The sequence below is a fragment of the Hyla sarda genome, chromosome 1 (assembly GCF_029499605.1).
Source record: "Hyla sarda isolate aHylSar1 chromosome 1, aHylSar1.hap1, whole genome shotgun sequence".
Taxonomy (NCBI): Eukaryota; Metazoa; Chordata; class Amphibia; order Anura; family Hylidae; genus Hyla; species Hyla sarda.
The window spans coordinates 609,301,925-609,317,280 of record NC_079189.1 but is presented as its reverse complement, the minus strand read 5'-3'; the positions used below and the strand labels follow the sequence as shown (position 1 = coordinate 609,317,280).

At 39.8% G+C, this 15,356-nt stretch overlaps 2 protein-coding genes across 3 annotated transcripts in view; both read left to right on the top strand.

Moving 5' to 3' along the window:
• The window catches only part of LOC130300128 (uncharacterized), a 246,533-nt gene that overhangs the window by 54,927 nt on the left and 176,250 nt on the right, over positions 1 to 15,356 (top strand). The window lies entirely within an intron of this gene.
• The window catches only part of LOC130297874 (gastrula zinc finger protein XlCGF26.1-like), a 33,169-nt gene continuing 29,021 nt past the window's right edge, over positions 11,209 to 15,356 (top strand). For both annotated transcript variants that reach the window (XM_056550757.1, XM_056550733.1), the window contains exon 1: positions 11,209 to 11,271. The gene's annotated coding sequence lies outside the window, so the exon portion shown is untranslated. The remainder of the gene's footprint in view (positions 11,272 to 15,356) is intronic.

The following is a 15,356-nucleotide window of genomic DNA, read 5'->3' as shown; positions in this document are numbered from 1 at the left end:
CTGTGCACACAAAAGTTCCAGGAAGCAAATACCTTGTACAGGAAAAGCTGGGTGATTTATGGGGAATCTCTGTTAAATCGCTGGCAAGATTAGGCTTGCTTTATAATTTTAGTAAGTCCTATTTTTGGCATGGATATTTATAGAATGAAAGGCAAGTTGGTAGTGGGGCCTTTCATTCTGCTTCCTGGTCAACTCCAGGTTTTCAGATGAGCCCAGATCAGCACAGGTGCTGGACACAGCTCATTACTGGGCTGTAAGAATAGCTGAGAGTCAGTCTGCCTTGGGAGGCCATATGGGTATCTTGTCCTGAGGTCTGCTGGCCTCTCCTGGGACTATTGTCAGTTGTGTGAGGTAACACATTTAAAATTTGTTTTGTCGGGTGGCTGGTAGTAAGCCACTTGTATAGTGAGATCAGAATGAACAGTAAGTACTTGGACAGGTTTTGTTTTGTTCTATGCCAGTGGTAATACAGCTGGACATTATTGTTTTGGACAATAAAGAGCAGGAGAAGCCCTGCATTATAATTGTCTCTGTCTCTGACTGAGGTTTTATGCCATTTGCCCATCCTTACTGAGCTAAACTCCCACAATATATATATATATATATATATATATATATATATATGTATACATATACTTTATCTCCGGTTTCGCTATCTCAGTCTCCGATATCTCCCTATAGTTTTGCTAGGAATAGGGTTTCGTATAGTACAATACAATTATGATGTAGCCTCTGCTCCTCATCGAGAAGACCCAGCAGGGAGACTCCATATGTCTCTGGCTCTGGAGATCAAACCTCCTCAAAAAGAAGTTATAGCCGTCCAAAAGGCACAAATTCTGGTACATGACCAAATTACAGGCATAAAATGAGGTTCCATCTTCAGCATCTATCATATTGGGATGTAGGAATTCCACTTATTCTAATAAGTCTTATAGGGGCTGGTAGCACTTATGAACTACTTTAGGTTCTGGCTGCCATGGAAACCCATCGGTAGAGATGAGCGAAATTACAGTAATTTGATTTGTCACGAACTCCTCGGCTCGGCAGTTGCTGACTTTATCCTGCATAAATTAGTTCAGCTTTCAGGTGCTCTGGTGGGCTGGAAAAGGTGGATACAGTCCTAGGGGAGAGTCTCTTAGGACTGTATCCACCTTTTCCAGCCCACCGGAGCACCTGAAAGCTGAACTAATTTATGCAGGATAAAGTAATCAACTGCCGAGCTGAGAAGTTTGTGACGAATCGAATTACTGGAAGTTCGCTCATCTCTACCCATCGCCACCACTTGTTGTGTAGGAAAGGATTAAGATTTGTGGTTCTGACACTTTAAAGGGGTACTCCGGCCCTAGACATCTTATCCCCTATCCAAAGCAATCTTGCATTGAGAACCCACCTCGGGGAGTTGCACGCCGCGCTGCCAGCTCAGAATCTGCCGTGTGACGACCACTGGGCCGGAGTACCGTGACAACACGACTCCACCTCCTTGTGACTAAACACCCCGCCCCCACTATGCAAGACTATGGCAGGGGGCCTGATGGCCGTCACGCCCCCTCCCATAGACTTGCATCCATATACATAAACAGCTTTATACATCTAAAAAAAAAACAAAGAAAAACACTGGAGTGTAAATACCATTTAAAATCACAATATCTTTATTAGTACAAATTGTATATAAAAAATACTACATGTGGAAGAGATGAAAATAAACACAATGCATGGACTGCTGCCAAGGTACAGTATTGTAATATATATAATAGCCTAGCACAGTAACCCTCTGAAAATATCAATAATACAAATATACAAAAACTCTATCAGGGAATGAAAAGCAACTAGACTGAGAATGCATAAACGACAAAGCCTTAGCCCTGACGAAGTGCTGCGGCGCGAACATGGCCCGTCGCTCCACACCCCCCCCCCCCCCCCCCCCGAGTCCTTCCTTCTGCCTCCCCGCTACCTGGTCTACTGCACAGGTTCTTATGAACGAATAAAGAAATCTTCAGCACTGAGTGAGTGCTCCGTATTTCTTCTTTCTTACATTGTACATAAATGACAAAGGCTCTATTGTGCAAACTGCATACTGATGTATAGTAGAGAGTCCCCGCTGCTTCAAAACCACCTCTGGTGTGCAAATTAGCAAAAGGTAAACATAAAGAAAGTAAACATAGGAAAAGTGCAGAGTGCTTACCAATAATTTGTCAGCATACCTCAGCGCTGAGATACGCTGACAAATTATGGGTAAGCACTATGAAGTAACACATGTGGAATTATATACATAACAAAGAAGTGTTCTAGCCACCTTTTGCTTTGATTACTGCTTTGCACACTCTTGGCATTCTCTTGTTGAGATTCAAGAGGTAGTCACCTGAAATGGTTTTAACTTCACAGGTGTGATGGTGTGGAGGAGGAGGTGTGATGGTGTGGGGGAGGAGGTGTGATGGTGTGGAGGAGGAGGTGTGCTGGTGTGGGGGGCGGAGGTGTGATGGTGTAGGGGGAGGAGGTGTGAGGGTGTGGGGGGAGGAGGTGTGATGGTGTGGGGGGAGGAGGTGTGGGGGGAGGAGGTGTGATTTTGGTGTTCGGTGGGGGAGGAGGTGTGATGGTGTGGGAGAGGAGGTGTGATGGTGTGGGAGAGGAGGTGTGATGGTGAGGGGGAGGAGGGGTGCTGGTGTGGGGGAGGAGGTGGGATGGTGTGGGGGATGAGGTGTGAGGGAGGAGGTGTGAGGGTGTGGAGGAGGAGATGTGAGGGTGTGGGGGCGGAGGTGTGAGGGTGTGGGGGGAGGAGGTGTGAGGGTGTGGGGGGAGGAGGTGTGAGGGTGTGGGGGGAGGAGATGTGAGGGTGTGGGGGAGGAGGTGTGAGGGTGTGGGGGAGGAGGTGTGAGGGTGTGGGGGAGGAGGTGTGATGGTGTGGGAGAGGAGGTGTGGGGGAGGAGGTGTGATGGTGAGGGGGAGGAGGTGTGATGGTGAGGGGGAGGAGGTGTGATGGTGAGGGAGAGGAGGGGTGCTGGTGAGGGGGAGGAGGTGGGATGGTGTGGGGGAGGAGGTGGGATGGTGTGGGGGAGGAGGTGTGAGGGTGTGGGGGAGGAGGTGTGAGGGTGTGGGGAGGAGGTGTGATGGTGTGGGAGAGGAGGTGTGGGGGAGGAGGTGTGATGGTGTGGGAGAGGAGGTGTGGGGGAGGAGGTGTGATGGTGAGGGGGAGGAGGGGTGCTGGTGTGGGGGAGGAGGTGGGATGGTGTGGAGAAGGAGGTGTGCTGGTGTGGGGGAGGAGGTGTGGGGGAGGAGGTGTGGGGGAGGAGGAGGTGTGATGGTGTGGGGGAGGAGGTGTGATGGTGTGGGAGAGAGGTGTGATGGTGTGGGAGAGGAGGGGTGATGGTGAGGGGGAGGAGGGGTGATGGTGAGGGGGAGGAGGGGTGCTGGTGAGGGGGAGGAGGGGTGCTGGTGTGGGGGAGGAGGTGGGATGGTGTGAGGGATGAGGTGTGAGGGAGGAGGTGTGAGGGTGTGGGGGAGGAGGTGTGAGGGTGTGGGGGGGAGGAGGTGTGAGGGTGTGGGGGGAGGAGGTGTGAGGGTGTGGGGGGGAGGAGGTGGGAGGGTGTGGGGGGGAGGAGGGTGTGAGGGGTGTGGGGGGAGGAGGGTGTGAGGGGTGTGGGGGGGGGAGGAGGTGTGAGGGTGTGGGGGGAGGAGGTGTGAGGGTGTGGGGGGAGGAGGTGTGAGGGTGTGGGGGAGGAGGTGTGATGGTGTGGGAGAGGAGGTGTGGGGGAGGAGGTGTGATGGTGAGGGGGAGGAGGTGTGATGGTGAGGGGGAGGAAGGGTGTGATGGTGAGGGGGAGGAGGGGTGCTGGTGTGGGGGAGGAGGTGGGATGGTGTGGGGGAGGAGGTGGGATGGTGTGGGGGAGGAGGTGTGAGGGTTGTGGGGGAGGAGGTGTGATGGTGTGGGGGGAGGAGGTGTGATGGTGTGGGAGAGGAGGTGTGGGGGAGGAGGTGTGATGGTGAGGGGGAGGAGGTGTGCTGGTGTGGGGGAGGAGGTGGGATGGTGTGGGGGGAGGAGGTGGGATGGTGTGGGGGGAGGAGGTGGGATGGTGTGGGGGAGGAGGTGTGTGCTGGTGTGGGGGAGGAGGTGTGAGGTGTGGGGGAGGAGGTGTGAGGGTGTGGGAGAGGAGGTGTGGGGGAGGAGGTGTGATGGTGAGGGGGAGGAGGTGTGCTGGTGTGGGGGAGGAGGTGGGGAGGGTGTGGGGGGAGGAGGTGGGAGGGTGTGGGGGAGGAGGTGGGGAGGGTGTGGGGGAGGAGGTGGGAGGGTGTGGGGGAGGAGGTGTGATGGTGTGGGGGAGGAGGTGTGTGATGGTGTGGGAGAGGAGGTGTGATGGTGTGGGAGAGGAGGTGTGGGGGTGTGGGGGGAGGAGGGGTGCTGGTGAGGGGGAGGAGGGGTGCTGGTGTGGGGGAGGAGGTGGGATGGTGTGGGGGATGAGGTGTGGGGGAGGAGGTCTGTGAGGGTGTGGAGGAGGATGTGTGAGGGGTGTGGAGGAGGAGGTGTGAGGGTGTGGAGGAGGAGGTGTGAGGGTGTGGGGGGAGGAGGTGTGATGGTGTGGGGGGAGGAGGTGTGATGGTGTGGGGGAGGAGGAGGTGTGATGTTGTGGGGGAGGAGGGTGTGATGGTGTGGGGGAGGAGGTGTGATGGTGAGGGGGAGGTGGGGTAATGGTGTGGGGGAGGAGATGTGGGGGAGGAGGTGTGATGGTGAGGGGGAGGAGGTGTGATGGTGAGGGGGGGGAGGTGGGGTGATTGGGGAGGAGGGGTGCTGGTGAGGGGGAGGAGGGGTGCTGGTGTGGGGGAGGAGGGGGTGCTGGTGTGGGAGAGGAGGTGTAATGGTGTGGGGGGAGGAGATGTGGGGGAGGAGGTGTGATGGTGAGGGGGAGGAGGGGTGATGGTGAGGGGAGGTGGGGTAATGGTGTGGGGGAGGAGATGTGGGGGAGGAGGTGTGATGGTGAGGGGGAGGAGGGTGATGGTGAGGGGGAGGAGGGGAGGAGGGGGAGGTGGGGTGATGGGGAGGAGGGGTGCTGGTGAGGGGGAGGAGGGGTGCTGGTGTGGGGGAGGAGGGGTGCTGGTGTGGGGGGAGGAGGTGTGCTGGTGTGGGGGAGGAGGTGTGCTGGTGTGGGGGAGGAGGTGTGATGGTGTGGGGGTTTTGCTGGTGACACTGTTGGGGATTTATTCAAAATTGAAGGCATACTGACCCAGCATGTCCTACCACATCATCTTGCAGCGGCTGCTATTCCATCCGGTTTGCGTTTAGTTGGACCATCATTTATTTTCAACCGGACAATAATTAATACATGTATATACTAATACTATAATACATGTATATTACTATCATACTATAATACATGTATATACTCTATAATACATGTATTACTATAATACTATAATACATGTATATGCTATAATACTATAATACATGGTATATACTATAATACTATAATACATGTATATACTATAATACTATAATACATGTATATACTATAACACTATAATACATTGTATATATAATACTATAATACATGTATATACTATAATACCATAATACATGTATATACTATAATACTATAATTCATGTATATACTATAATACTATAATACATGTATATACTATAATACATGTATATGCTATAATATAATACTTGTATATACTATAATACTATAATACATGTATATACTATAATACTATAATACATGTATATTGCTATAATACTATAATACATGTATATACTATAATACTATAATACATGTATATACTATAATACCATAATACATGTAATACTATAATACCATAATACATGTATATACTATAATACTATAATACATGTATATACTATAATACTATAATACATGTATATACTATAATACCATAATACATGTATATACTATAATACCATAATACATGTATATACTATAATACTATAATACATGTATATACTATAATAAATAATACATGTATATACTATAATACTATAATACATGTATATACTATAATACCATAATACATGTATATACTATAATACATGTATATACTATAATACTATAATACATGTATATACTATAATACTATAATACATGTATATACTATAATACTATAATACATGTATATACTATAATACTATAATACATGTATATACTATAATACTATGATACATGTATTTACTATAATACTATGATACATGTATATACTATAATACATGTCTATACTATAATACATGTATATACTCTAATACTATAATACATGTATATACTCTAATACTATAATACATGTATATACTATATACTATAATACTGTATATACTATAATACTATAATACATGTATATACTATAATACATGTATATGCTATAATACTATAATACATGTATATGCATATAATACTATAATACATGTATATACTATAATACTATGATACATGTATATACTATAATACTATGATACATGTATATACTATAATACATGTCTATACTATAATACTATAATACATGTATATACTCTAATACTATAATACATGTATATACTCTAATACTATAATACATGTATATACTATAATACTATAATACATGTATATACTATAATACATGTATATGCTATAATACTATAATACATGTATATACTATAATACTATAATACATGTATATACTATAATACTATAATACATGTATATGCTATAATACTATAATACATAGATATACTATACTATAATACTATAATACATGTATATACTATAATACTATAATACATGTATATGCTATAATACTATAATACATGTATATACTATAATACTATAATACATGTATATACTATAATACTATAATACATGTATATACTATAATACTATAATACATGTATATACTATAATACTATAATACATGTATATACTATAATACATGTATATACTATAATACTATAATACATGTATATGCTATAATACTATAATACATGTATATACTATAATACTATAATACATGTATATACTATAATACTATAATACATGTATATACTATAATACTATAATACATGTATATACTATAATACTATAATACATGTATATACTATAATACTTGTAGATACTAAAATACTATAATACATGTATATACTATAATACATGTATATACTATAATACTATAATACATGTATATACTATAATACTATAATACATGTATATCCTATAATACTATAATACATGTATATACTATAATACTATAATACATGTATATACTATAATACAGACATTTAGTGTATTTTGTCCTGTTATTGTCGGTGTCCATACATCTTCTTATCCACATAGACACCTACAGTCACCGTCCTCTGACATATACACTATAATACATGTATATACTATAATACATGTATATGCTATAATACTAAAATACATGTATATACTATAATACAATAATACATGTATATACTATAATACATGTATATACTATAATACATGTATATACTATAATACATGTATATACTATAATACTATAATACATATATATACTATAATACTATAATACATGTATATACTATAATACTATAATACATATATATACTATAATACTATAATACATGTATATACTATAATACATGTATATACTATAATACTATAATACATATATATACTATAATACTATAATACATGTATATACTATAATACTATAATACATTGTATATACTATAATACTATAATACATGTATATACTATAATACTATAATACATGTATATACTATAATACTATAATACATGTATATACTATAATACATGTATATACTATAATACTAAATAATTACATGTATATACTATAATACTATAATACATGTATATACTATAATACTATAATACATGTATATACTATAATACTATAATACATGTAATATACTATAATACTATAATACATGTATACACTATAACACTATAATACATGTATATACTATAATACTATAATACATGTATATACTATAATACTATAATACATGTAGATACTATAATACTATAATACATGTATATACTATAATACTATAATACATGTATATACTATAATACTATAATACATGTATATCCTATAATACTATAATACATGTATATACTATAATACATGTATATACTATAATACAGACATTTAGTGTATTTTGTCCTGTTATTGTCGGTGTCCATACATCTTCTTATCCACATAGACACCTACAGTCACCGTCCTCTGACATATACACTATAATACATGTATATACTATAATACATGTATATGCTATAATACTATAATACATGTAATATACTATAATACATGTATATACTATAATACTATAATACATGTATATACTATAAATAACATGTATATACTATAATACATGTATATACTATAATACTATATACATATATATACTATAATACTATAATACATGTATATACTATAATACATGTATTATACTATAATACATGTATATACTATAATACTATAATACATATATATACTATAATACTATAATACATGTATATACTATAATACATGTATATACTATAATACTATAATACATATATATACTATAATACTATAATACATGTATATACTATAATACTATAATACATGTATATACTATAATACTATAATACATGTATATACTATAATACTATAATACATGTATATACTATAATACATGTATATACTATAATACATGTATATACTACTAATACATGTATATACTATAATACTATAATACATGTATATACTATAATACTATAATACATGTATATGCTATAATACTATAATACATGTATATGCTATAATACTATAATACATGTATATACTATATACAGACATTTAGTGTATTTTGTCCTGTTATTGTCGGTGTCCATACATCTTCTTATCCTCATAGACACCTACAGTCACCGTCCTCTCACATATACACTATAATACATGTATATACTATAATTACTATAATACATGTATATACTATAATACTATAATACATGTATATACTATAATACTATAATACATGTATATACTATAATACTATAATACATGTATATACTATTATACTATAATACATGTATATACTATAATACATGTATATGCTATAATACTATAATACATGTATATACTATAATACATGTATATACTATAATACTATAATACATGTATATACTATAATACTATAATACATGTATATACTATAATACTATAATACATGTATATACTATAATACAGACATTTAGTGTATTTTGTCCTGTTATTGTCGGTGTCCATACATCTTCTTATCCACATAGACACCTACAGTCACCGTCCTCTGACATATACACTATAATACATGTATATACTATAATACTATAATACATGTATATACTATAATACTATAATACATGTATATACTATAATACTATAATACATGTATATACTATAATACTATAATACATGTATATACTATAATACTATAATACATGTATATACTATAATACTATAATACATGTATATACTATAATACATGTATATACTATAATACTATAATACATATATATATTACTATAATACTATAATACATGTATATACTATAATACATGTATATCCTATAATACTATAATACATGTATATACTATAATACTATAATACATGTATATCCTATAATACTATAATACATGTATATACTATAATACTATAATACATGTATATACTATAATACTATAATACATGTATATACTATAATACTATAATACATGTATATACTATAATACAGACATTTAGTGTATTTTGTCCTGTTATTGTCGGTGTCCATACATCTTCTTATCCACATAGACACCTACAGTCACCGTCCTCTGACATATACACTATAATACATGTATATACTATAATACATGTATATGCTATAATACTAAATACATGTATATACTATAATACATGTATATACTATAATACTATAATACATGTATATACTATAATACTATAATACATGTATATACTATAATACAGACATTTAGTGTATTTTGTCCTGTTATTGTCGGTGTCCATACATCTTCTTATCCACATAGACACCTACAGTCACCGTCCTCTGACATATACACTATAATACATGTATATACTATAATACTATAATACATGTATATGCTATAATACTATAATACATGTATATACTATAATACTATAATACATGTATACACTATAATACTATAATACATGTATATGCTATAATACTATAATACATGTATATACTATAATACTATAATACATGTATATACTATAATACTATAATACATGTATACACTATAATACTATAATACATGTATATACTATAATACTATAATACATGTATATACTATAATACTATAATACATGTATATACTATAATACTATAATACATGTATATGCTATAATACTATAATACATGTATATGCTATAATACTATAATACATGTATATACTATAATACTATAATACATGTATATGCTATAATACTATAATACATGAATATGCTATAATACTATAATACATGTATATACTATAATACTATAATACATGTATATACTATAATACTATAATACATGTATATGCTATAATACTATAATACATGTATATACTATAATACTATAATACATGTATATACTATAATATTATAATACATGTATATACTATAATACTATAATACATGTATATACTATAATACTATAATACATGTATATACTATAATACTATAATACATGTATATGCTATAATACTATAATACATGTATATACTATAATACTATAATACATGTATATACTATAATACAGACATTTAGTGTATTTTGTCCTGTTATTGTCGGTGTCCATACATCTTCTTATCCACATAGACACCTACAGTCACCGTCCTCTGATATATACACTATAATACATGTATATACTATAATACTATAATATATGTATATGCTATAATACTATAATACTATAATACATGTATATACTATAATACTATAATACATGTATACACTATAATACTATAATACATGTATATACTATAATACTATAATACATGTATATACTATAATACTATAATACATGTATATACTATAATACAGACATTTAGTGTATTTTGTCCTGTTATTGTCGGTGTCCATACATCTTCTTATCCACATAGACACCTACAGTCACCGTCCTCTGACATCATTTATCTCTACACTGAGCAGATGAGCCTAGAGCAGCAGCCCCTGATCATGTGACTCCTCCTCCTCCATGTGACTGATCACCTGACTGTGACATCATCGCAGGTCCTAAACACTCATGGTTCCTGTACTGCTCTGTGTGAGGAGGTATGTGGATATAGCTATCTATTTATGTATGTGTGTGTATATATGTGTATATATCTATGTATGTGTGTATATATCTATGTATGTGTGTATATACAATATATTTGTGTGTGTATATATGTGGATATATCTATGTATAATATGTGTGTAGTATATAATATGGGGGAAATTTATCATTGAATTTACCCCTTTTTCTTGTGTATTTTTTTGCGCAAAAATTTGCGCAGTGACTTTCATTGCTTCCTCTTTGATAGAGCAAAAAGCAAGTATTCTATTTTTTGTGTATTGTGGAAAGCATTTTACAGTGCACACAAATACTTTTACTGCAAAAATACATCATCAAAAAGGACACGTAGGAAAGTGTTCTACCGAGACAGCCGGGGGTGCAGGAGCCGTCCCTCAACACTGCTAAAATACTCATACTAAAATGATGGGAGTAGTTGTAGTACCGCAGCGCTGAGATATGGCACTTGCACCCCCCCCCCCCCCCCCCCCGGGCTATGTATTTTGGACAGTTATGCCAATGATGGGAGTTATAGTCCAGGGGCTGAGGGGCAGATCGCACTGAGACCCGCTGCCATCCGCATAAATTAGTTCAGCTTTCCGGTGCTCCGGTGGGCTGGAAAAGGTGGATACATTCCTAGGAAAGAGTCTCCTAGGAATGTATCCTCCTTTTCCAGCCCACCGGAGCACCGGAAAGCTGAACTAATTTATGCAGGAAAAGTCATCAACTGCCGAGCCGAGAAGTTCGTGACGAATCGAATTTACTGTAAGTTCGCTCATCTCTACCCCCAATGTGTGTATATTTGTATGTGTATATAATGGCCTTTATTTACTATTGCAAACCTGACATGTTTTGTCGGGTTGTGCGCCAGATTCTGTCCCATTGCGCCAGAAATTCTGTCTGCGCCAGATTTTGCGCCAGAATTGAAAAAACCCCCGACTAACTCTCCATTTTGCTATGAAAACCCAAAAAGGCGTGGCCGGTGGGGAAAGGGGGTGTGGTCTCAGAAAAGGGGCGTGTTCCTGACATCTTCACAAAAACCCAACATATTTCCTAAGGTTTCCACATAAAATGTGGTGGATTTGAGCTGAGGAAAACCTGACAGATCAGATAAGGTGTAGAAAAATAAGCAAAATGTAGGAAAAGTGGAAAATGTAGTAAATACCGTGGGAAATAAATTGTAGGGAATTAAAACCCACGAAGAAACCTACATAACAATATGTAAATCAGGGCCATTATGTTCTTTTCTGTAGTTCTTGATACTATGTTGCAAAAAGAAGTTGTAAATGATTAACCAATTACCGTATTTTTCGCCCTATAGGACGCACCGGCGTATAAGACGCACCCAATTTATAGGTGCAAAATCTAAAAAATTTAAGATTTTGAACCCAATAGTGGTCTTCAACCTGCGGACCTCCAGATGTTGCAAAACTACAACTCCCAGCATGCCCGGACAGCCGTTGGCTGTCCGGGCATGCTGGGAGTTGTAGTTTTGCAACATCTGGAGGTCCGCAGATTGAAGACCACTGCATAGGAGGTAATACTCACGTGTCCCCTCAGTCACCGCTGCCCTGGATGTCGCTCCATCGCTGTCGCCGTGTCCCCGTTGCTCCGGAACGTCTCTGCTGCCGGCCGGGTATCCTCGCTCTCCGTCGCCGCCATCACGTCGTTACGCACACCGACGCACGTACGCGACGGCGTGATGACGAGGAAGGAGAGCGCCGGCCATACAGGGGATCCCTGCACAGAGAAGACACCGAGGAGGCAGGTAAGGTCCCTCCTGGTGTCCTGTAAGCACTAACCCGGCTATTCAGTCGGACTCATCGGGAATGCCGCGGTGAAATCGCGGCGGTCCTGAACAGCCGGGTTACTGTCACTTTCGCTTCAGACGCGGCGGTCAGCTTTGATCGCTGCGTCTGAAGGGTTAATACAGGGCATCACCGCGATCGGTGATGTCCTGTATTAGCCGCGGGTCCCGGCCGTTGATGGCCGCAGGGACCGCCGCGATAGGGGTGTATTCGCCGTATAAGACGCACCGACTTATACGGTGCGTCTTATACGGCGAAACATACGGTACTTGCTGAATTATATACAGTTGTATAATGGAATCGTAGTAAATTCTATAGAAATAGAAAAATTAGTCAAAACATATTATTGATTTTACCTGTTTTGATTATCATCATCTTGGAATATATATATTTTTTTTACATGGGGATTAATGGAGGAATATTGTGGTTACTTACACATGGCAAGGAACACCTGACCTAGTTCTGATAAGAATATGGCTATAAATATTATTTTTTTACATGGGGATTAATGGAGGAATATCATGGTTATTGATGCTAAGGAATACCTGACCTATTTATGATAAGAATATGACTATAAATATTTTTTCACATTGGGATTATGGGAGGAATATCATGGTTATACATGCTAAGTGTCACGATGCCGGCTGGCAGGTAGTGGATCCTCTGTGCCAGAGAGGGATTGGCGTGGACCGTGCTAGTGGATCGGTTCTAAGTCACTACTGGTTTTCACCAGAGCCCGCCGCAAAGCGGGATGGTCTTGCTGCGGCGGTAGTGACCAGGTCGTATCCACTAGCAACGGCTCACCTCTCTGGCTGCTGAAGATAGGCGCGGTACAAGGGAGTAGACAGAAGCAAGGTCGGACGTAGCAGAAGGTCGGGGCAGGCAGCAAGGATCGTAGTCAGGGGCAACGGCAGGAGGTCTGGAACACAGGCTAGGAACACACAAGGAAACGCTTTCACTGGCACAATGGCAACAAGATCCGGCAAGGAAGTGCAGGGGAAGTGAGGTGATATAGGGAAGTGCACAGGTGAAGACACTAATTGGAATCACTGCGCCAATCAGCGGCGCAGTGGCCCTTTAAATCGCAAAGACCCGGCGCGCGCGCGCCCTAGGGAGCGGGGCCGCGCGCGCCGGGACAGGACCGAGGGAGAGCGAGTCAGGTACGGGAGCCGGGGTGCGCATCGCGAGCGGGCGCTACCCGCATCGCGAATCGCATCCCGGCTGGAAGCGGAATCGCAGCGCCCCGGGTCAGTGGATCTGACCGGAGCGCTGCAGCGGGGAGAGTGTAGCGAGCGCTCCGGGGAGGAGCGGGGACCCGGAGCGCTCGGCGTAACAGTACCCCCCCCCCTTGGGTCTCCCCCTCTTCTTAGAGCCTGAGAACCTGAGGAGCAGACTTTTGTCTAGGATGTTGTCCTCAGGTTCCCAGGATCTCTCTTCAGGACCACAACCCTCCCAGTCCACTAAAAAAAAAGTTTTCCCTCTGACCTTTTTAGAAGCTAAGATCTCTTTGACAGAGAAGATGTCCGAGGAGCCGGAAACAGGAGTGGGAGGAACAGATTTGGGAGAAAAACGGTTGAGGATGAGTGGTTTAAGAAGAGAGACGTGAAAGGCATTAGGGATACGAAGAGAAGGAGGAAGAAGAAGTTTGTAAGAGACAGGATTAATTTGACACAAAATTTTGAAAGGACCAAGATAGCGTGGTCCCAACTTGTAGCTAGGGACACGGAAGCGGACATATTTAGCGGAGAGCCATACCTTGTCTCCAGGGGAAAAAACGGGAGGAGCTCTTCTTTTCTTATCCGCGAACTTCTTCATGCGTGATGAAGCCTGTAAGAGAGAATTTTGGGTCTCTCTCCATATGATGGAAAGGTCACGAGAAATTTCATCCACAGCGGGCAGACCAGAGGGCAAGGGGGTAGGGAGGGGGGGAAGAGGGTGACGGCCGTACACCACGAAAAATGGGGATTTGGAGGAAGATTCAGAGACTCTGAAGTTATACGAGAATTCGGCCCATGGAAGGAGATCTGCCCAGTCATCCTGGCGGGAGGAAACAAAATGTCGCAAATAATCACCCAAGACCTGGTTAATTCTTTCTACTTGTCCATTGGACTGGGGATGATATGCAGAAGAAAAATTTAATTTAATCTTGAGTTGTTTACAGAGAGCCCTCCAGAATTTAGACACGAATTGGACGCCTCTATCCGAGACGATCTGCGTAGGCAACCCGTGAAGACGAAAAATGTGTACAAAAAATTGTTTAGCCAACTGAGGCGCTG